Source organism: Bos grunniens, chromosome 8, assembly GCF_055505025.1.
Source record: "Bos grunniens cultivar Pamir isolate PY7600 chromosome 8, Bosgru_T2T1.0, whole genome shotgun sequence".
Taxonomy (NCBI): domain Eukaryota; kingdom Metazoa; phylum Chordata; class Mammalia; order Artiodactyla; family Bovidae; genus Bos; species Bos grunniens.
Genome location: NC_141172.1, coordinates 3861367 through 3885224, shown reverse-complemented (window position 1 = coordinate 3885224; position 23858 = coordinate 3861367). Strand labels below are relative to the sequence as shown.

The following is a 23858-nucleotide window of genomic DNA, read 5'->3' as shown; positions in this document are numbered from 1 at the left end:
TCTGTCCCCTCCTTTGAAAGCACATCTAGTCCTTTGTCATTCCCAAAGTTCTGACACGTGAGGACCAGTGGTTTCTAAGCCTTCTTCTGGCAGGGTGTCCTCACTGGGCTGGGTGGGTCTAGGGGAGATGAAGGTCCCCGGGTGGGGTCAGGCAGAGACGTCCATAGCTTGACTGATGGGCTCCAAAAACTGTTGCTTCGTGATTCTCATTCCTCAGTGATTGACGGCATTTCTTTAGATCCCATGGTCCTGTGATCATTTATTTTTCTCAGTCTCGGAAAGCTGTGATCTTTTTTGGTCCCCACAGCATGCTGTAGCACAGAGAGAATTTTGCAGGCACCTCTGCTGCCAATTGAAGAAGGTGATGGCACCCCACTCCAGTACTCTTGCCTGGAAAATCCCATGGATGGAGGAGCCTGGAAGGCTGCAGTCATGGGGTTGCAAAGAGTTGGACACGACTGAGCAACTTCACTTTCACTTTTCACTTTCCTGCATTGGAGAAGGAAATGGCAACCCACTCCAGTGTTCTTGCCTGGAGAATCCCAGGGATGGGGGAGCCTGCTAGGCTGCCGTCTGTGGGGTTGCACAGGGTCGGACACGACTGGAGCGACTTAGCAGCAGCCGCAGCACTGCTGCCAATGCACTGGACAGGACCAATTTTCTTTCAGGGTCTTGCAACTTTTTTGAATTTTACTAGAAAAGCGGGAAAAGGATTTGTCTTCTGAGAGCTCATGAATCTCTCTCTTTTTTTTTTAATTCAGCTTTTGTCGAGGTATAATTGACATATAAAATTAGATATTTACCATATACATTGTGGTGAGTTAATACATGTATACTTTGTGAAATGATTTTTCTCGTTAATTAACACAATTATCACCTCACATATTTATCTTTTTTTTTTTTTTCCTGATGAGAACATTTCAGTTCTCCTTGCTGCTTCTTGTTGTTTAGTTGCTCAGTTGTATGTGACTCTTTTTGACCCTATGGACTGTAGCCCACCAGGCTCCTCTGTCCATGGGATTCTCTAGGCAAGAATACTGGAGTGGGTTGCCATTTCCTTCTCCAGGGGATCTTCCTGATGCAGGGGTTGAACCCATGTCTCCTGCACTGGCAGGTCGATTCTTTACCACTGAACCACACCGGAAGCCTCTCCTTGCTTAGCTAGTGTCAGTTATACAATTCGGTGTCAACTGTAGTCAGTATGTTTTACATGAGACCCTCAGACTGCTGCTGCTAAGTCACTTCAGTCGCGTCCGACTCTGCGACCCCATAGACAGCAGCCCACCAGGAACCCCCGTCCCTGGGATTCTCCAGGCAAGAACACTGGAGTGGGTTGCCATTTCCTTCTCCAATGCATGAAAGTGAAAAGTGAAAGTGAAGTCGCTCAGTCGTGTCTGACTCTTAGCGACCCCATGGACTGCAGCCCACCAGGCTTCTCCATCCATAGGATTTTCCAGGCAGGAGTACTGGAGTGGGGTGCCACTGCCTTACCTGGACCCTCAGACTGGGTTTGTCTTATTCCAGCCTTGAATGAGTGCTTCATTCTACTCACAGTGAAGCCCAGCACACATTAGGAGTGACCCACCAGTTGAACAATCTCTGCTACCGGACTCACATGACTGACCTCCGTACACACCTGCCCCAGATTGTTCTCACGTTGAGATCAGAAATCTCCACCTGGATGGCTCATCAAAGGGGCCGTGAGGGGCGTGGCCCTCTGCTGGTTGCCCTGGTAACCCCGGTGCAGACCAGGTGTCAATCCCCCTATAAGGGGCGATCTCCCCCAGTCCCCACCCCCACGCCCACCCCCACCCCGCCCACCCTGCCCCAGGGCGGAGGCGGCCGCCCTGTCCTGCCTGCGCTCCACTGCATACAGTGCGGCTGTCTGTTGTCCCGGGACCCTGCTTCAGACAGGTAAGTTCCCCATTCCATGAACCGCTGATGTCTCTGTCGCTGACCCCGGCTCTTCCTTCGGTCTTAAAGCTAAGCTTCTGGGTGCAGTCCAACAAATTGGCGGAGCAGCCAGGGGACTGAGGAAATGCCCACGAGCACCAAAATGTTGGGAAATGAGGACGGGGGCTGGCAGATTACCGTTGTAATCCCGCTGTGGTCATCCACTGACACGGGTCTCGAAAGCTAGGGGTGAGGGGGTACCCCAGGGTGCCATCCGCCAGTACTGGGGTCCTGTGGTGGCTCTCCATGACGGCTGGGCACTGCCAAGAGTACAGAGAACTCCTAGACACCCTCAGGCTTGTGGAGATTCTGGCCGCCATGACAGTGGGGAAAGCGAAGTTAGACAGTAAGGCAGTGGACGCACCTCTGGGCATTTCTTTTAAAACTTTATTTATGGTCGCGCTGGGTCTTCTTTTGCTGCTCGGGCTTTCTCTAGTTGAGACAAGTGGGGGCTACCTTCTAGATGTGGTGCCCAGGCTTCTCACGACAGTGACTTCTCTTGTGGCAGAACAGGGGCTCTAGGGCATGTGGGCGTATGTATTTGCGGCTCCCAGACTCTGGAGAACCGGCTCAGTATTCTGGTGCACCGGCTTACTTGCTCCGCAGCCTGTGGGATCTTCCCAGATGAGGGATCAAACCAGTGTCTCCTGTGGTGGCAGGCAGATGCTTATTCACTAAGCCACCTGGGAAATCCAATTGCCTTTTTTTCTTTCACTTGCTGTGCCAAGTCTTAGTTGCAACATGCAGGATCTAGTTCCCTGACCAGGGATCGAACCTGGGCCCCCTGCACTGGGAGTGAGGAGTCTTCGCCACTGGACCGCCAGGGAAGTCCCAGGCCATTGCTTTTTATTTTAAGAACGGCCACAGGTGCTGAGCAAAGGTTAACTTAAATGTGGATTCCTGTTTCTCTGAAAGTGAGGCATATGTATTAATGATGCTGGGAAAGAGTAGGGTAGGAGGAGAAGCGGGTGACAGATGTTTAGATGGTATTACCAACTCAATGAACATGAGTTTGAGCAAACTCCAGGAGATGGTGAAGCACAGGGAAGCCTGGCGTGCTGCAGTCCATGGGGTCACAAAGAATCGGACACGATATAGCGACTGAACCACAACAAATGTATTAATATACAGTGGATGATACGTATTGTTATTACTGTTATTTGTTTAAACTGAACTGGCTATTTAGAAAGTAAAAACAGTACCTGAAAATGGCCAAAATAGGAATCTTTTGGCATTCTGAAACTGGTTTTTGCATATGCCCTTAGAGGAAGTTGGCTTTCTGGAAGGAACGGGTGTTTGTCTTCATGTGCCTTTGAGATGTAAATGATCTACCTGTGCTCTAGGTAACTTTAATCCCTGAGAGTGAAGAAGAAGAAAGAAGAAAATAAAAAAGGCCTCTTAAAACTCTAGCTGGAAAACTGTGAGATGTCTTTGTCTGTAAAGATATACGCATGTCTATGTGTCCCTTCTAATTATGAGGTATCTCTGCCTCCAAATGGCATTGCCAAGATTGCTTTGTGTCTGAGCTCTGTTTATTTGCTTGACAGAAATTGCATGCTTACATGAATTCTCAGAAATAGAGTGAATTTCAGATTCATGTGATCTGAGAAATACTCAGTACTGAATCGATATCTGGTATTGAAGCTACTTAAGCTTGTTGGTTTGATTAATATAGACATATCTTTTTCTAGTCATCAGTGTTAACACTTTCGTTCAAATGAAGATTTCCCTGTTCAAATTACTGGCATTCTTTCTTTCTCCTGGCTGGACTCTGATGCAACCGCTTTTGAGTAATAGTTGAAGGACCGGATATCACAGAAGCAAAGAGGATGAGGAGGGTTGAGGGTGGAAGTCCCAGGAATGGTTTCTTCTGGAAGCGGTCAAAGGAGGAGTAGTCAGGAAAATAAGAGGAAAACCAGAGAGGTTTTCCAGAAGTGGACAGGGCTGGGGGTCAGCAGGGTCAAATTCCTTAGTGAGGTCAAGCAGGCTGAAGGTCTGGGAGGGGCTGTTGAACTTGGCAGCTAGGAAATTTTCAAGATCAGTAAAGGAGGAAAAGGGAGGTCAACCAATGGAAGCTTCTCTTCCAAGAAACTGGACTTCGATGGGAACGAGAAAAAGCAGAATTAAAACAAAACAACCTTTCAGGGTGAGTGACTTGAGGATAGAAATATAAACAAGCCCCGCCCCAGTTCATCTGAGATGGGTTAAAAAAGTGAGGTGCTTTTAGAAATTAAAAGTGGCAGATGGTGGGGAGGGATAAAATAGGATTGGGATTAAAATATACACACTGCTTCCTTGGTGGCTCAGACAGTAAAGAATCTGCCTGCAATGTGGGTTCGATCCCTGGGCTGGGAAGATCCCCTGGAGAAGGAAATGGCAACCCACTCCAGCACTCTTGCCTGGAATAGCCCATGGACAGAGGAGCCTGGTGGGCTACAATGCATGGGGTTGCAAAGAGTCAGACACGACTTAGTGACTTTCATTTTGATTTTAGAAATTAAAAATGGCAGATGGCGGGGAGGGATAAAGTAGGAGTTTGGGATTAAAATGTACATATTACTGTGTATTGAAGAGATAATCAATAAGGACCAACTGTAAAGCACAGGGAAAACTCTACTCAATATCTTGTAATATCCTATAATGAAAAGAATCTGAAAGAGTGTGTGTATGTATGTGTGTATATATATATATATGAGAGGTGGGAATACATGTGTATGTATATATATCTGAATCCCCTTGCTGTACACCCAAAACTAATATTGTCAATAAACTACACTCCAACACAAAATTTTAGAAAACAGCTTATAAATTCAAAGCACTGACGACGCCCTCATTATCCTTCTAGGACCTTCACTGTGGAAGGTTCTGCCTCGTGGTCATGACACCATTTATGCTCTCGAGGATCATCCCCACTAATTGCTCCATGCCAGTGGCATACAGTGGCTGCTGGCAGAGATGACTGTCTCCTTTCCTAGAAATTAAGCCCGCAGAGATCATCTTCCCATTGCACGCACATTTTCCTCTTCTGAATTCACCATAAATGTAATTGCTTTGGCATCTCTCTCGTGCCCTGGGACCTACTAGAACCACTTGTTTCAGAAGCCTAGCTTACATAAGGAATTGAAGAGCCCACAGCACAAACACCACCATAGGGCTTTCAGATTTAATGTATGTGCTCTGCTCCAAATAGTCTATTTCTAAAACTGTGTCTTGCGACTTGAAGTGAGGGACTGTGAATATTGTTTGTGAAATATATCTAGTGTCAGAACTTTCAGATGATGGGTTAGTTGCCAAAAATGATTCGATTTGCACAAATAGATGAGGAAAATTTGTGTAAATTAGCCACTTCTAATTAAGCAACATTCTCGGACAGAAGGAAAAGAAATGAGAATACCTGTACTTCATACTGGGCTTCCCTGGTGGCTCAGTGGTAAAGAATCTGCCTGCCAATGCAGGAGCCACGGGTTTCATCCCTGATTTGGGAAGATCCCTTGGAGAATCAAATGGTAACCCACTCCCATGTTCTTGTCTAGAGAATCCCATGGACAGAGGAGCCTGGCAGGCAACAGCCCATGGGATCACAAAGAGTCAGATATGACTGAAGCAACTTAGCATGCATCAGTATTCTTGCCTGGGAAATTCCATGGACAGAGGAGCCTGGCGGGCTACAGTCCATGGGGTCACAAAGAGTTGGACACAACTTCACAACTAAACAACAACAATGCTTCATACTGAATTAGGAGCTTTCACAACTGTCATTTCACTTCTTCATCTGCACCACTGCCGTGAAGTGCGTGTGCTTCCAGTTGTTACTGAGATTCTGGGAAATTACATGATTTGTCCAAGATGATGCAACAGGTAGATGGCAAGCAGGATTGGTACCCTCATCTCTGATCCTAGATCCTTGCTCTACCCACGCAATGGGAATGGAGAGAATTAATTCACCAGAACAGTGCAATTTGGGGTGGTACGTTGGTGGCAAATGCTTTACTGAGCCCAAGGGATGCATGGAGATGAGAGATGGTTGTGAACCCTTGGGTTTAGAAGAGAGCTCCGTCCTGGGTGGGGTTGGAGACTGACCAAGGAATAGAGGCTGAAGCAGGGTCAGCAATAAGACCCCTGTAATGATTGCTTGGTTAAAGTGCTGGCAGCCCAGGGATGGACAAGTGACCATTAAATCATCTAGGCCCAGGGCTGAAGGGGACAGCTGTTGGCCCGCGATGCCTGGACTCTGGGCAGGGGTTGGGGGGCTTCGGGAATCAGAGGAGTCACAGATTATGGGGAGGAAGCATTTCCTGACCTCTGCACGAGACTCTAGATTTCGAACCTAGACTCTTAAAATACAACATTTTCCAAAGAGAAAACTTAGAAAGCTGCACAACTGTGGTGACTTTATCCTGATCTACACCGTCATTGAGGAAATACCTCCTTTTGTGTCCAATGAAGCTGGGTGTATCCTTTGTAAAGCAGAGAAGATGGAACAATTTTGATCTTTTGTACGCCAGAAATGTGAAGGCAGACTTTTTGTTAAAGTCTAAAGAATAGCTTAGGAGATGAAAGGACTCACGTGTGCCCTGGTTTTCTCCCTGCAATATACAAAACTCAGATGAGTAAATTAAAGCTGAACAGAAAGAGGGCAAATGAGACTTGAAGGAAAATTTTTTTGGAGAGTTCAAGACTTTCTACAGGAAAACTCAGGCTTCCCAGGTGGCTCAATGATAAAGAATCTGCCTACCAGTGCAAGAGCCACAGGCCAATCCGTGGAAGATCCCCTGGAAAAGGAAGTGGCAACCCACTCCAGTATTCTTGCCTGGAGAATCCCATGGACACAGGAGCCTGTCAGGCTACAGTCCTGGGGTCACAAAGAGTTAGATACAGCAACTAAGCAACAACAAGGAGTCGCTTGGGAGATGCACAGATTCTCTCGTGCCCCAGTTCTCTCCCTGCAATATACAAAACTCAGAAGAGTAAATTAAAGCTGCATAGGAGGAGGGGAAATGAGACCTGAAGGAAAGTTTTACAGGGAGAGTTCAAGACTATCTACAGGAAAAACTGCCTAAAGAAGATCTGAAAGTCAGCAGGGAGTCAGAGTATTCTGCAGGGAGGAGTCTACAGGAAGACCACGTCCCACGCTGTCAGCCGCACCATCCGTGCCTGTGAGGGGCTTCTAAGCGGAGATGCTGCACTGAAGGCAGTGCCTTCTGGAGAAGGTGGTTTGTGTGCCCTGGAGGCATCATGGCCCCGTGTCAGCTGAGACTGTGGGAGGAAACTGCAGACTGGTTATCACCATGCCTGCTGCACCGCCGCTCGGAGCGCACACAGGGCCATCTCCCCAGACCTGGCCCCTAATCCCTTGACATTTCCCATCCCTGTTGTTTCCCCTGGAGTGATATTCTGCTAATAAAAACACTCCCGTCAAGACCGCTTTAATCTGAGAACTGCCAGTAAATCTCAGATTTGCTCCAACTCTGTTGTAATCTTGAAAATCCACTTTCAACATTATTCTTGAGAATCCAGGTCACTATAGGCAGTGAAAATAAAACAAGTTTTTAGTGCTTGAGAAATGACTCATGGAGCATGGTGTCTAGATAAAACAGTTCTTCCTTTGAATTCAGTTCAGATCATGGAAATGTGGACAGGTTTAAAAGCTTGTCTAATAAAGGGATGCTAGGCTTTTGTGTAAAATTCAGTACCGTTAGTTAATGAAAATCTGCAGTCAAGAATCATAAGGTTGATTCTGAGAAGTACATGTCCTGCTGAATTGGAGAGGATTAAAGCAAAGTCCTTGAGATGTATGGACATCTGTGGGCTCTTAAAGTTCTCTAGGGAAGTCGGTTCTCTTGAACTCATTCTTGAGTTTAACAGTCATCCTTCCAAGGAAGGTCAGCAAATTGTCTTTATTTTCAAGTAAGATAATTCAAGGTCTGAGCTTTCTACTGTAAATTTCATCACTGTTAAACACACCATAGTACAAGAGGTGACTTGGGGAACTACCATATGACCCAGCAATCCTACTGCTGGGCATATACCCAGAGAACACCATAACTCAAGAAGACACATGTAGACCAGTGTTCATTGCAGCACTGTTTACAATAGCCAGGACATGGAAGTAATCTGTCCATCAACAGAGGAATGGATAAAGAAGATGTGCTACATAAATACAATGGAATCTTATTCAACCATAAAAAGAAATGAAATTGTGCCATTTGCAGAGACAGGGATGAACCTGGGAACTGTCATACAGAGTGAAGTAATCAGAAAAAAACAAATATTGCATATTGACACATATATGTGGAATCTAGAAAAAACATATGTGTGCATGCTAAGTTGCTTCTCTAGTATCTGACTCTTTATGACCCTATGGACTGTAGCCTGTCAGGCTCCTCTGTCCATGGGATTCTTCAGGCAAGAGTATTGGAATGGGTTGCCATGCCATCCTCCAGAGGATCTTTTTGACCCAGGGATCAAATCTGTGTCTCTTAGGTTTCCTGCATTGGTAGGCAGGTTCTTTACCACTAGCCCCACCTAGGAAGCCCAGAAAAATGATACAGATGGTCTTATTTGCAAAGAAGAAATAGACACACAGACATAGAGAATAAACATATGGAAACCAAGGGGGGAAGGAGGGAGTCGGGGCAAATTGAAGGGTTGGGGTTGACACATATACACCATTGACACTATATATAAAATAATGAGAACCTACTGTATAGCACAGGAAACTCCTCCTCCTCACCTCCTGACACAAATCAAACAGATGAGCAGCAGAAATAGTGAACTCTGGAGGTCTAGCCTTAAAATTTTGTGTCACACTGACCAGTATTCTACCTCTATGTCCTGAATCAAGAGAAATTCATGCAAAACTAGTAGGGAAAACTGATTAATATTTCCTATGAAAAAAGCAAATATTCTCCTTTTAAACCAGTGACACCAGAAATCCCACACTGGGCCACCATCTCATGCAACAACCAGTGCAGTAATCTCAGAATGCTTGAATGTTCCAGTCAGCTTTCTGGACAATAATCCCACACTTTCTCCTAATTTGAGCATTTTGGATAGTCTTCCTCACAATTTTCTTAATTGTATGTGTATTGTAAGTTGCTTCAGTTGTGTCCGACTCTTTGCAACCCCATGGACTGCAGCCCACCAGGCTCCTCTGTCCATAGGATTCTCCAGGCAAAAATACTGGGGTGGGTTGCTATGCCCTCCTCTAGGGTATCTTCCTGACCCAGGGGTCACACTTGAGCCTCTTCTATCTCCGGCATTGGCAGGTAGGTGGGTTCTTTACTACTAGCACCACCCGTGAAGCCCAGCTGTGGATGTAGTTAATCACAACAGACTCAATGGAGAGATAGTTCTCAGAACGAGCTAATCAGAGTTCAATGAGATTATGATTGAAATGGTGGGTGTCAAAAGCTGACTGTTGTCCTTTCTCTGGGAGAGAGTGAAACTTTATTTCTCCCTGGAAATAGAGCAGAACAGAACCACAAAACTATGCAGGACAAAACAAAAGAGGTCTTAAAGACAGCCTGCAGAAGTCTGGTTCCAGTCTAGTGAGTCTGGGTCCATGTACAACTTAAACAGCTGGTCCAGGCAAGTTCACGTGGAAGTTCAGCAAACCCGCTGAGTTTCAGGTGGCTTTGAGAGATCAAGGGCTGGCTTCTGTGTCTTGCAGGAGCCTGTAGTATTCCCTCAAGCCAGTGACCCTGGGGAGAAGCTATGCATTCATCATCTCCAACTCCAACATCTGGCATAGTTTTTGGTGTTTAATGAATTCACCAGCTGGGCTACCATAGCAAAATACCACACACAGGGCGGCTTAAGGGAGTCCCAGATGACTCAGATGGTAAAGAAGCTGCCTGCAGTGCAGGAGACCGAGGTTCGACCTCTGGGTCGTGAAGATCCCCTGGGGAAGGGAAAGGCTACCCACTTCAGTTTTCTTGCCTGGAGAATTCCAAGGACAGAGGAGGCTGGGGGCTACAGTCCAGGGGGTCGCAAAAAAGTCGGACACATCTGAGCATGCACTCAAGTCCCGACTCCTCCTGTTGCTGGAATTAGGTCACAGGCTAAGCTCCAGCAATGACTTTTTGAGCCTCAGGTGGCCCTCCAGCTGAATGGGACATTTACTTGTTTTATATTTTTGAGCCTGGTCTTAATCTTATTATTCAAGGCTGTTAATATCACTTTATGTAAGTGATACTAAACTCTTTTTGGAATCTGATGAAAGCCATGGGCTCTCCAGAAAAACGTACACACACACAAAGTATTCTCACTTTGTATCTCTGTTGGCCCATAAAGACTATTTCACGTGATTATTACATACAACTCCCCCCCAGCCCCAACACATAGACACATGGAAACTTAGACTTTGCTCTCTGGAATTCAGGATCTCAAAATCTCCCTGTACCCATGGGCACTGGTAGACAAGACAATGACTATGAGACCACTCTCTTGAACCACTGCCTCGTGTATGACTGAGGTACTGCATTGCCTCCGCCATCCATTTGTTATGCAAACAGGGTTTCCATTGCAGTAAATAACAGCCAGCATTTCACTAAGAACATGCTGTTGGCCCTAGGCTAGGTGCTTTTTGTGGATTATTTCATTTTATCATCAAAACTACTCTATGAAGGAGGTATGGTTGCATTTCTATTTTGCAATGAGGAAACCAAGCTGTATTACTTTCCTGTAGCTGCTGTAACAAATTACCACAAACTTGGTAGGGTAAAGCACTGAAATGTGGTCTCTCAGAGTTTTGGAGGCTAGAAGTTCAAAATCAAGGTGTCAGCTGGGTTGTGCTCCCTCCAAAGGCTTGAGGAGAAATATCATTCCTTGCTTCTCCCAGCTTCTGGGAGATCCCAGCATTCCTTAGGGTGCGCCTACTTTCCCATTTCTGCCTCTGTCTTCACATGGCCTTCCCCTCTCTTCTTTTCCCTTCCCCATTCCTCTGTGTGTCTCTTCTAAGGACACTTGCCACTGGATTTAGGCTCCACTCAGATAGTCTAGTGGAGAAGGAAATGGCAACCTACTCCAGTATTTTTGCCTGGAGAATCCCATGGGCAAAGGAGCCCAGGATGGTACAGTCCATGGGGTCGCAAGAGTCTGACAAGACTTAGTGACTAAACCAACCAACCAACAGATAGTCTAGCATGATCTCATCTTGAGATCCTTAATTTAATTCCATCCACAAAGATCCTTTCCCCAAATACTATCACGTTCACAGGCTCAGGAATTTGGATCTGGACATAGCTTTCTGCTGGCCAGCATTTACCCTGTTAAACAAGGCATAGCGAGGTTGAGGTTACAGTAAGTCTGTGGTGGACTTGGGATTCCAACTTTGATTTGAGGGCCCTGAGAAGCTGCGAAAGCCCCACTCTTGCTAGTCGTAGACTTCAGCACCTCCCCTTGGCTTACTCTAGTTCAAGGGACAATTGCACCACCTGCTGATGGCCATGTAGCAGTTCCCCTTTAGGGTATACAGTAATTCTCCCTGGTGGCTCAGATGGTAAAGTGTCTGCCTGCAATGCGGGAGAGCCGGATTCGATTCCTGGGTCGGGAAGATCCCCTGAAGAAGGAACTGGCAATCCACACCAGCACTCTTGCCTGGAAAATCCCATGGACGGAGGAGCCTGATAGGCTACAGTCCATGGAGTGACTTCACTTTCACTTTCTTTCTTTAGGGTATACACACAAAATAATTGGTAGCAAAGACTTGAACAGGTATTTGTACACCCATGTTCATGGCAACGTTATCTGAATAGCCAAAATGTGGAAACAACCCAAAGTTGCATTAATGGATGAATGGATAAACAAAATGTGATATATATGTACAACGTACAAATGTGATATATATATACACACACACACATGCACAATGGAGTATTATCTTGCCTTAAAAAGATGAAATTCTGATACATGCCTCAACATGAATGAATCTTGAAGACATTATACTAAGTGAAAAAAGCCAGTCCCCGAAAGGACAAACACTGTAGGGTTCTTCTGAACTTCTTATGAATTACCTGGAACAGTCAAATCCATAGAAACAAGGAGCAAAATAGAAGCTACCAGGGGCTGCAGAGACAGGAATGTGGAGTTGTTCAACGGGGACAGAGTTTCAGGTTGGGATGATGGAAAAGTTCTGGAGATGGTGATAATTACACAACAGTGTGAATGTATTTAATGCCACTGACCTGTTTATTTAAAAATACCTATAAAAGTAAATTTTATATGCATATTTCACAGTAATAAAAAAGAACAGTGCTTACTTGATGGTGATTGGGGAATTTGCTTTGTTTATAAAGCCATGAAAGAAAAGAAGCCAAGCGCAAAGGGTCTGGACATAACAGCAGGTCATGTGAGGCAGCACGGCATTCCTTTGCTTTGGGGTGGATATTGGAAGAGATTTGTGCTTAACAGGATGTCTGAATGAATACACTTTTCTCAATGTATTTAGAACTCAATCTATCACGCACCAACAACATATTCACCTCCACTTTGTTTGTTGTTGTTCAGTTGCTAAGTCATGTCCAGCTCTTTGTGACCCCATGGATGGCAGCATGGCAAGTTTCTCTGTCCTTCACCATCTCCTGCAGTTTGCTCAAACTCATGTCCATTGAGTCGGTGATGCCATGCAACCATCTCATCCTCTGATGCTTCTTTCTCCTTCTGGCCTCAGTCTTTCCCAGCATCAGGATCTTTTCCAGCGAGTTGGCTCTTCAAATCAGGTGGTGACAGTATTGGAACTTCAGCATCAGCCCTTCCAATGACTATTCAGGACTGACTTCCTTTAGGATTGACTGGTTTGACCTCCTTGCAGTCCAAAGAACTCTCAAGTCTTCTCTAGCACCACAATTTGAAAGCATTAATTCTTTGGTGCTCAGCCTTCTTTATGGTCCAACTCTCACATCCATACATGGCTACTGGAAAAACCATAGCTTTGACTATATGGACCTTTGTTGGCATAGTGATATCTCTGCTTTTTAATACACAATCTAGGTTTGTCATAGCTTTTCTTCCAAAGAGCAAGTGATTTTTAATTTCATGGCTGCAGTCAAATAAGGAAAAAGTTACAAGGAGATATAGCATGATCTCTTCTTATGTGATGGCACATAATCGTTTCAGGAGAGAGCTGTCTGGAAATCCCCCCAAAGGACCAGGATTCCTTCCAGTTGCAAGGAGAAAACTAAAAACAGCTGAAGGAAGTTGCAAGGGATAAGCATTTTGATTTTTATCTTCCCCTCTCTAATCCTGCTTTATCTGAGACTCACTCTCTTCCAATCCATACTGTCATCTTTAGAGACTAACCAAGATTGTTTTCTTAATGAATAGCTCAAGTAGTCATGGCCAAGCTTTCTAGCTCTAGTGCTCCCGTTTTGTAACCAAGCAGGACAACTCAGGGGGGGTTCCTAAAACTAAAGAAAACATACTAGTAAGCTATAAGGGGGGGGGTTTCCTTGGTGGCTCAGATGGTAAAAAATCCACCTGCAATATGGGAGACCCAGGTTCAATCCCTGGGTCAGGAAGATCCCCTGGAGGAGGAAATGGCAACCCACTCCAGCATTCTTCCCTGGGAAATCCCATGGACAGAGGAACCTGGTGGGCTACAGTCTATGGGGTCACATGACTGAGCATCTAACACACACATACACAAGCTAGAAGAGGCAAACTCTGCTTCTAAAGTTTTAGTGATTTTATAATTCATTTGCAGAGGAAGAGAGAGGAAATAAAGGAGTCCTTGAACGGTGGAAGACTCTTGCCTGTTTCTGCTCAATGTAACCCAGGGGTAGACTCACAATGAACTTGAACTTCCCCCCACCATCCACCCATTCAGAATGTCAGTGTTGGGTCTGACACTGTCAAAAGAAACTGCTCTTTCCATATTCAGTTTTCTTTGTTTTATTTAGTTGGCATCTTCTATCCCAAACATTTGTTGACAATTAGATCTTTTAGGGGAGACAAAACTGATTACCTTCAGGAGAAAATTCGCTCAGTTCACTTTGGCATGAAAGAGAATTAAATGTAATTTTCTCTTTTAGATATGAGAATTAGATGTTTAATTACCAATAACTATAGCACATGTGAAATGATTATCTTTGGATTATTCTGCATTCCTTTGGCTTTGAGATGGCCAGACTGTTAAAGACTCCTGTTACTGTAGCCATAAACTTGGATGTGCAGATACTGTGGGTACCACTGCTACTGCCCGAGCAGACAGGCGGCTTCTGTTGCTCATGTCCCATAGGCCAGACCTTGAGATGAGAGCTTTACATGCATCGTGACAGTTAATACTCAACTCACTCTGGAACGTAGGGACTACTATTCTCATTTTACTACTGTGGAACCTGAGAGATTAACTCGCTGGATTCTAGCATATCCCATAAACGTTGGACACGGAATTTGAACAAACAGAGGTGCCTGGGAGCTCAGCAGGACTCAGGGCGTGTTCTGAACTTTGAGAACAATGATTGTTTGCTATTATTCTCATATTTGTCACGACTTTGCACATGGAGCGTTTTGTGCGGCAGAGTGAGATCAGTCGGGTTTGCAGAACAGACGAACAGGGAAAGCTGAGGGGTATTTAGCATTTTGTCAATTCCCGTGTTTTCACTGGGAAGCTGCTGCATTGTGGGATTTTCTTGCTCATTTGTATGCACTTAGGTAGCCTGTGAATCTAAGGGGGTGTGTTGGGTTTGTTATTTTGGGAGGTGCAGAGGCTTGTCCTTGGGAATACTGAGTGGCAACAATTCTGTCATGACCTTTGTGGTTTGAGGAGAAACGGTCTCATTTGAGGTTGTTCTGAACTGCAAGGAGGATTTCAAGAACTTTAGGGTTTAGTCCGCGTGCTGCGGGTGAGGTGTTTATCCCTCAGAATGATGAAAACAGTTCACCCTCATCACGGTCACTAGTCCTTAAGACACATGAGAGCAAAACTCAGAACCCTAACTGTATCACGTGCTCACAATCCATCCACTGTGATGGCTGCGGGGCTTGGCCCATTAATACTGAGGAGTGACGCCAGAGGAATAAAAGTGAACGCTCGATGGGTCCAATGACAGCTATGAAAGGACTCCTGGGGGAGGCAGGGTGGCCAGCAGAAGTCCACAGTCACCCACTCAGTGGATCAGCACAAAAAAGAATGTGTTGGTCTCTGTGAGGTCCCGTTCTGTTTTTTAAGTAAGTTCATCTGTATTGTTCTTTTTAGATTCCACATATAAGGGACGTCATATGGTATTTCTTCTTCTCTCTCTGACTTACTTCAAATGAACTTATGGTTGCCAGGAGCAATGTTTCTGGATCTTCAAAGAGGAGGGTCAGTTTCATCCATCTAGCCCTTTCCTTAGGCCGGCACCCTGCAAACCTTTCCCCGAGAACCAGGCTGATGGTAGGTGCTCGTGTGTGGGGAATCGGCAGTCTCAGATTGAAGTACAGCATCTTCTTGAAACTTTCATTTAAGCAAGTGTTCTGTATGGTGCGTTCTATTCTCTAACAGGCCATTTCATATCAGTGCTATTTTTCATGGTGTTATTTTCCTCCCCACCTTTAAACCCGATGCTGTGGGGAGACATGCAGTGCTCTTCCGTGGCTCTGGCTGCCGTGGGCTCAGGGCTGAGTGCTGCCGGGTGTGCCCTGGACAAGCTCTGCCTCTTCATCACGGAACACGGGCAGTTACGTGACTTCTGTGTCTCAGTGCTTTTTAGGTCTATCATCTTGGTCTCCTTTGTGTGTGTGTGTGCATGTGTGTGTGCCATGCTCAGTCATGTTCCACTCTTTGCCACCCCAGGGACTGTAGCCCGCCAGGCTCCTCTGTCCATGGGATTTCCCAGGCAAGAGTACTGGAGTGGGTTGCCTTTCCCTTCTCCAGGGAATCTTCCTGACCTAAGGATTGAACCTGAGTCTCCTGCATTGCAGGCAGATTCTTTACTGTCTGAGTTCCCCTCCTTTACTTCCTCTGAATAGGATTATTTTGACCCAGATTGCTACATGGTGATTTTGGTTGTGGAAGCTGGCATCTCCTGTAAACATGGTGGTTTTCCCCCCTCATTCTTTCTTTTAAAATCAGTGTGATCTCTGTTGCTATCTGGTTAAATGGTGGATAACTAGACTCTATGTTTCATGTATGTTTGGAGGACTAACCTATCTAGAGTAAGCATTTTGAAAACATGAACTATTCTTTGAAGTTTACTAATCATAACATGGTTTTGAAAGATAATTGTATGTTACTGATAAGAAAGAAGAAAGTTCTCTAGACAACTAATAACCAGTAGTCCAACATTTAGAAATGAGAGAGAGATTCTGGCAGACAAAAAGGTGACATTTACCAAGAAAGATCTTTGTCTTAGCTGTTGAAAGCCTCAATAAAGTTAAAAGATAAAAAAAAGCACAGAGAGTGATAATAGAGAAGAAAGCATTTAAATGAGAAATTAGTATCAAAATAAGAAATTAATGTCAAGGGTACTTAAGAAAACCCCATGTATTTGGAAATTAAATGTCCACTTTTAAATGATGGGTGTATCTAAGAAGCCATAACAAGGAAAATCAGAAAATATAATTTTCTAATGATAACAATAAAAATGAAAAGAGAATTTATCAGAATTTGTTGCATGTAACTGAAGCTGCTCAGTGCGATCAAATGCAATGTGAAATCTTCAATAAGGTATGAAAACAAATAAAGGACACTAGCATAAAATTTTGTGAAATTCGAACAAATAATGGACACTAGCAAAATCTGTACTTTAGTTAATAATAAATACCATGGGGCTTCCCTGGTGGCTTAGATGGTACAGAGTCTGCCTGCAATGAAGGAGACCCAGGTTTGATCCCTGTGTCTATCACATATTAATTTCTTTTTTAAAACAATGTAGCATTTCTTTATATTCTCAGAATTGGACTAGAAGTTTCAAGCCTCAGTCAAATTTTTTTTTCTGTTTCCTAGTTTATAGTCTATGGGAATTTGAAGGGAATTTGTGTCCTGCTGTTGTGTGAAAATTGTGTAAATCTTAATTATGTTAAGCTAGTTCATAGTGCTTTTCAGGTCAATCTTTATACTTTTCTGTATATTCTATTAATTTTTAATAGTTTGATATTGAAACTGCAACTAAAAATCTTAATTTATCTACTTAAAAATAATTGTAATATATAGTGGAAGTATATGTAACTTTGCTCTGTATTCTCCAGGTCTCCAGTAAGTGTGCTACCATACTTCCATAATTTAAAAAAAATAAGGGGGGGAAAAACAGTCCTTGAGGGGAGGTGGGGGAGAGAAGGACTGGGAGGTTGGGATTAGCAGATGCAAACTATTATATATAGGATGATAAACAACAAGGCCCTACTGTCCAGCGCAGGGACCTATGTTCAATGTCCTGTGACAAACCGTAATGGAAAAGAATATATTAAAAAAGAACGTATGTATGTGTATAACTGAGTCACTTTGCTGTACAGTGGAGACTGGCACAGCATTGCAAATCAGCTATACTTCAATAATAAACCCTCCTCCCCCCAAAGATGCCATCTGCTCATATATTTATGGTGTCTTCTTTCATGTTATTCTACACCAGTTCTCAGACGGAGCTAATAAATATCCTAAATATAAAACCTGAGTAAAATATTATATTATTGAGGCATTCTGCCATTCAAACATGAGAGATATGATGATGATTCCAATATAATGATTTTAGCTCCAGGGGAGAAATAAAATAAAATGCTGATGACTAGCTGTGACTACACTGTCACCAACATGTAGCTATTTCCCTATTGTTACTGAGTTCCCACATCCCTTTAAAGCCAATGCATTAAAAAATCTTATTATGAAAATTTCTATATACCAATCATGGATGTTTGTAAACTGTTGGATCTTGCCATACTTGTTCATCTTCCCAACCTCCTCCTGCTGTTGCTGAATAATTTTCTATGTATCTTGTCATTTCACCCCTAAATGGTTTAGCAATCTTCTCTAGGAGAAAAAGAGAGAGAAAAGAGCAAGAGAGAGAGAGAGAGAGAGAGAGAGAGAGAGAAACATTTCCCCACATAGCCACAAATTAACAATAATTAATGTCATCAATACATAACCCAGATTGAGATTTCCTTAATTGTCTAAAAATGCCTCTTTTCAGTTAGTTTATTATATTCTATTCAGGATCCAAGCAAGTTCCATTTCATGATGTGTGGTTCTTAAGCTGTACAAAACTTTTGTGAATATTTCATAATCTAGACCCCACCCCTACCCTGCATGGACTTAGTGAAGAAATTAGATTCTTAAATTCTAGATTTGGTTTCAGATGTCATTTAACTTTCTCTTCTACCGCCCAAGTTTCCTGTGGACTGAAGTTTCATTTAAAAGCTTAATTAAATTCAGATTTGATCTTGTTGGTATTGCTGTTGCTGTTTTTAAAAGATTATATCAGACCTAGTTCTTGATTTTTCAGCTTGGTTTCTCTTTTTCTCACCTCCCTTTCTTTTATGAATTTACAACTTTTTGTTTATTTGTTCTTGTTCAGTCACTCAGTTATGTCCGGCTCTTTGTGACCCCATGGACTACAGCACACCAGGCTTCCATGTCCTTCACTATCTCCTGGAGTTTGTTCAAGTTCTTATGCATTAAACACCAACCTTTGTCAGCAAAGTGATATTTCTGCTTTAATATGCTATCTAGGTTTGTCATAGCTTTCCTTCTGAGAACCAAGCATCTTCTGATTTCGTGACTGCAGTCACCATCTGCAGTGATTTTGGAACCCAATATATTTAGTGTATTTTAATTTATTGGGTCAACTTTTTGGGTATTCATAGTGCTCTTGCCTGGAGAATCCCAGGGATGGGGGAGCCTGGTGGGCTGCTGTCTATGGGGTCGCACAGAGTCGGACACGACTGACGGGACTTAGCAGCAGCAGCAGCAGTGTCTTGTCTATGGCAAGTGGTTTTAAACTGTTAGCTGACTCCTAGGTCTGTTTTTGTTTTTTACAAGAATGAGACTTTAATCATTTTTATGTGGAGTTTATAATATTAAGAGATAAAGCATTGTTAACCAACACAATAATGACTAGATATCTGATTGGTATGAGGCTTTCGAGTCCTAATTAAAACTTAATTTATAACAGTATTCATGATCAGTCTGAAATGCATTCTGTAGGTAATCTCTTGAGTTTCTATAGTATTTTCTTAGACTGCAACTGTTTACATGTCTGAAGTTACTTGAAGGCATTACTTCTAAGAAAGCTTACAAGTCTGTTCTCTATAACTGCAGCTCCATTCTTTCCCTACAAATAGGTTCACCAATACTATTTTTCTAGATTCCATATATATGCATCAATATGATATTTTTTTCTTCCTGTCTTACTTCACTCTGTCCAGCAGGTTCTTGGTTCATCCACCTCACTACAACAGATTTGTTCCTTTTTACAGCTGAGTAATAGCCCATTGTGTACATGTAGCACATCTTCTTCATCCACTCATCTGCTGGTGGACGTCTATATTAGTAGGGGAAGGAGAGGGAAGGATGAATTACAAAAGTGGGATTGACGGATATATATACAGTGCCATGTGTGAAACAGGTGTGTGCACGTGTTAGTCACTCAGTCGTGTCCCACTCTTTGCGACCCCATGGACTGTAGCCTCCAAGGCTCCTCTGTCCATGGAATTCTCCAGGCAAGAATACTGAATTGGGTTGCCAATTCCTTCTCCAGTGTAAGGGAAATAGCTGGTGGGAAACTGCTATATAACACAGGAAGCCCAGCCTGGTGCTCTGTGATGATCTAGAGGTGTGGGATGGGATGGGGGAGGGAGGCTCACAGGGAGGGTATAGATATATATAATACCTATACATATATAGAACCAAGCATATTGGTAGGTTCTAGAACCAACCAAGCATATATCTATACATATATAGATATTATATCTATATAATTATGACTGATTTGTGCTGTTGTGTGTCAAAAACCAACACAATATTGTAAAACAGTTATCCTCCAATTAAAAAATTAATTAAAAAAGAAAAGAAGGCTTACTACTGAGCTTTGTACCGTCATAGGTCCTCTGTAGCTCCTCTTGAACATTTTCGTTGTAATTATTAAAGGTTTTTGGGACTTCCCAGGTGGCGCTAGTGGTAGAGAACCTGCCTGCAATGCTGGAGACACGCAGGAGACACAGGTTTGATCCCTGGGTTGGGAAAATCCCCTGGAGGAGGAAATGGCAACCCACTCCAGTATTCTTGCCTGGAGAATTCCATGGACAGAGGAGCCTGATAGGCTGCAGTCCACGGGGTCACAAAAGAATTGGACATGACTGAGAGTCTAAGCAGCAGCAGCACTTGAATAAACAGCATCCCGACCTGTGTCCTCTTGATCAGACCCTCGTTGCTTCCTTCCCTTCCTTATTTTCTGGGGCAAAATATCCCAGCCCATTTACCTACATTTCCTGCCCACACCTAGGATCAGTCATTTCTTCAAGGATCCTTAGTTCCATTGAGTGGAGAATCCAGTTTAGAGACCACATTGAGAGTTAGATGTGCCTGTGAGATTGGAGTGGAGTTGTTTCTAGTCCTTCTCAGTGAACAGAACTGAAAATTTGTATTTTAGAAAGCAAGGGGAAAAAAATCTGGATCCACCTTGCCATTTCCAATTCAAATTTAAAATCCTCTAAGTGTTTATTCTGTTAATTTTGTGTATAGATTTCTTTTTATATGTAGATCTCTGAGGCAAACCTGGTTTCTTTATAACAGGAACATACATTCAAACTTGTGTACTTGAAAATAATGTGAATTTAAAAAAATGTTTCAGAGTTAAAGAGGTCTATTCTATTTACAGTGCTGATTACATGTTTTATTATTATTTTTTCCAGGTTTATATTTATTCTTGGCTATGCTGCTCGGCTTGCAGGATCCTAGTTCCCCAATTAGGGACTGAACCCAGCCCCTGGCAATGGGCGCTTGGAGTCCTAGCCACTGGAGTGCAGGGAATTCCGAATTACATGGTTTCGATTATATGGAATCTTATTAAGTTTGGTTTACCTGCTGTGTCTTGGACTGAGAGATGTTTGTTGTCCCATTTTTGGTACATTTCAGTCCTTTTCTTCTTCATTTACAACAGTTTCTACCTCATAAAAGTTGCTTCTCTATAGATTGTAGTCTTTGTCATTTATAATGTCTTTTTTGGCTTTCTTTAACTTTTTAGTGTGTTTTCCCCTCATTCTACCATGTTTTATATTAAAATATGAACTTGTGCTTTCTTACTACTTGAGTTTCCCTGGTGTATCTATGCTTCTTCTTTAATCCTTAATCTTTGTGTCTTTTTTGACTGTGGTATGTATCATACCACAGAGAGTTAGATTGGCTTCATTAGTTGAACTGAATTTTCTTCTTTTAACACATTTCTTTGTTGTTTGATCTCAGCTATGACATGCTGATTTATTATTTATTTACTGTATCTAGTAAATCTTTCACTGTGCGATTCATTTTCTTTTCTCTTTGTAATCTTTGGCATTTCATATGGTTTCTGATTTTTTTCTTGTTGTTCTACCAGTTACCTTTACTCTAATATTGTATATAATATCTGAAGGTTCTTTTTTTTGGTTAATGCCTAATCCTGCTCTTTTCTCAGCAGTACTAATTATCTACAGTCGTTTCCTTTTTATTCCCTCTCCTCATTGTCTAAATCTAGATGAAAGTGAAAGTATTAGTCGCTCAGTCCTGTCTGACTCTTTGCGACCCCATGGGCTATAACCTCTGTCCATGGAATTCTCCAAGTAAGAATACTGGAGCGGGTAGCTATTCCTTTCTCCAGGAGAATCGTCCCAACCCAGGGAACGAACCCAGGTCTCCCAAATTGCAGGCAGATTCTTTACCTTCTGAGCCATCTTTTCAAGTGCAGGTGGTATTGTTTTAATCCTAGTTAATGCCTGAGGGAATTTATTCTGCTTTCTGCTTACTTTCTGTATTTGTATGTTGTGTTATTTCTGTTGTGTCGTGTTGTGTTATTTCTGTTACGCATTGTCTGACCATATGACATTTACATATCCTTTTATCCTTATAGACAGTCTCTGCCAGACTGCAGGCCAAGCTAATCTAAACATCTCTTGGTTTTCTGAAGCTCATTCTCTAGTAGGGCTCCTCAGAAAGACTCTTGGGAAAATTAATCTCTGAGTTCTGGAATGTTTGTAACCTTTTTTTTTTTGAAAGCCTTCATACTTGAAGCACAGCTTGGTTGGATATAAAATCTTTTGCTCATGTTTTAATTTCTAATGGATCTTTACACTGTTCTATTGTTTTCTGGCACAAAATGTTTGTGATTCAAAGTGTAACTTAGGTTTGTTTGCTTTTCGTTTGCATGCACTGTTGTTTTTTGGTTGCTAAGTTGTGTCCGACTCCTTGCGACCCCATGAACTGCAGCACACCAGGCTTCCCTGTCCTTCACTATCTCCCAGAGTATGCTCAAACTCATGTCCATTGAGTCAGTGATGCCATCCAAACATCTCACCCTCCTTCGCCTCCTCCTCCTGGCTTCAATCTTTTCCAGGATCAGGGTCTTTTCCAATGAGTTGCCTGTTTGCATCAGGTGGCCAAAGTACTGGAACTTTAGCTCTAGCATCAGTCCTTCCAATGAATATTCAGGGTTGATTTCGTTTAGGATTGACTGGTTTGACCTCCTTGCTGTCCAAGGGTCTCTAAAGAGTCTTCTCCAGCACCATAGTTTGAAAGCATCAATTGTTGGGCACTCAGCCTTCTTTATGGTCCATCTCTCACATCCATACATGACTGCTGGAAAAACCATAGCTTTGATTATACGGACCTTGGTTGGCAAAGTGATGTTGCTTTTCATCATTTAAAAACTGCAACTGTTTTACTAGAAATGTTCCAGTCTTAATGGTCCTCGATTGATTTTGTGAGCTTGTTGTTGTTCAGTCTCTCAGTCATGTCTGACTCTTTGCAACCCCATGGACTGCAGCATGCCAGACTTTCACTATCTCCCAGAGCTTGCTCAAACTCATGTCCATTGAGTTGGTGATGCCATCCAATCATCTTGTCCTCTGTCGTCTCCTTCTCCTCCTGCCTTCAGTCTTTCCCAGCATCAGTCTTTTCTAATGAGTCAGATCTTTGTTGCCAAAGTAATGTCTCTGCTTTTTAACATGCTGTCTAGGTTTGTCACAGCTTTTCTTCCAAGGAGCAAGCATCTTTTAATTTCATTGGCTGCAGTCACCATCTGCAGTGATTTTGGAGCCCGAGAAAATAAAAGTCTGTCACTGTTTCCATTGTTCCCCATCTATTTCCCATGAAGTGATGGGACCAGATGCCATGATCTTCATTTTCTGAATGTTGAGCTTTAAGCCAACTTTTTCACTCTCCTCTTTCACTTTCATCAAAAGGCTCTTTAGTCCTTCACTTTCTGCCATAAGGGTGGTGTCATCTGCATATCTGAGGTTATTGATATTTCTCCCAGCAATCTTGATTCCAGCTTGTGTTTCTTCCAGTCCAGCGTTTCTCATGATGTACTCTGCATAGAAGTTAAATAAGCAGGGTGACAATATACAGCCTTGTCGTACTCCTTTCCCAATTTGGAACCAGTCCATTGTTCCATGTCTGGTTCTAACTGTTGCTTCTTGACTGGCACACAGATTTCTCAGGAGGCAGGTAAGGTGGTCTGGTACTTCCATCTCTTTAAGAATTTTCCACAGTTTGTTATGATCCACACAGTCAAAGGCTTTTGGCATAGTTAATGAAGCAGAAGTAGATGTTTTTCTGGAACTCTCTTCCTTTTTTGATGATCCGATGGATGTTGGCAATTTGATCTCTGGTTCCTCTTCCTTTTCTAAATCCAGTTTGAACATCTAAAAGTTCTCAGTTCATGTACTGTTGAAGCCTGGCTTGGAGAATTTTGAGCATTACTTTGCTAGTATGTGAGATGAGTGCAATTGTGCAGTAGTTT

General features: G+C 43.1%; 1 long non-coding RNA gene across 1 annotated transcript in view; it reads left to right on the top strand.

The window, feature by feature from the left end:
* Positions 1 to 1798: 1798 nt before the first annotated feature.
* Positions 1799 to 23858, top strand: part of LOC147366558 (uncharacterized) — a 357719-nt gene continuing 335659 nt past the window's right edge. The window contains exon 1 of the long non-coding RNA XR_015169365.1: positions 1799 to 1914. This is a non-coding gene — a long non-coding RNA (uncharacterized LOC147366558). The remainder of the gene's footprint in view (positions 1915 to 23858) is intronic.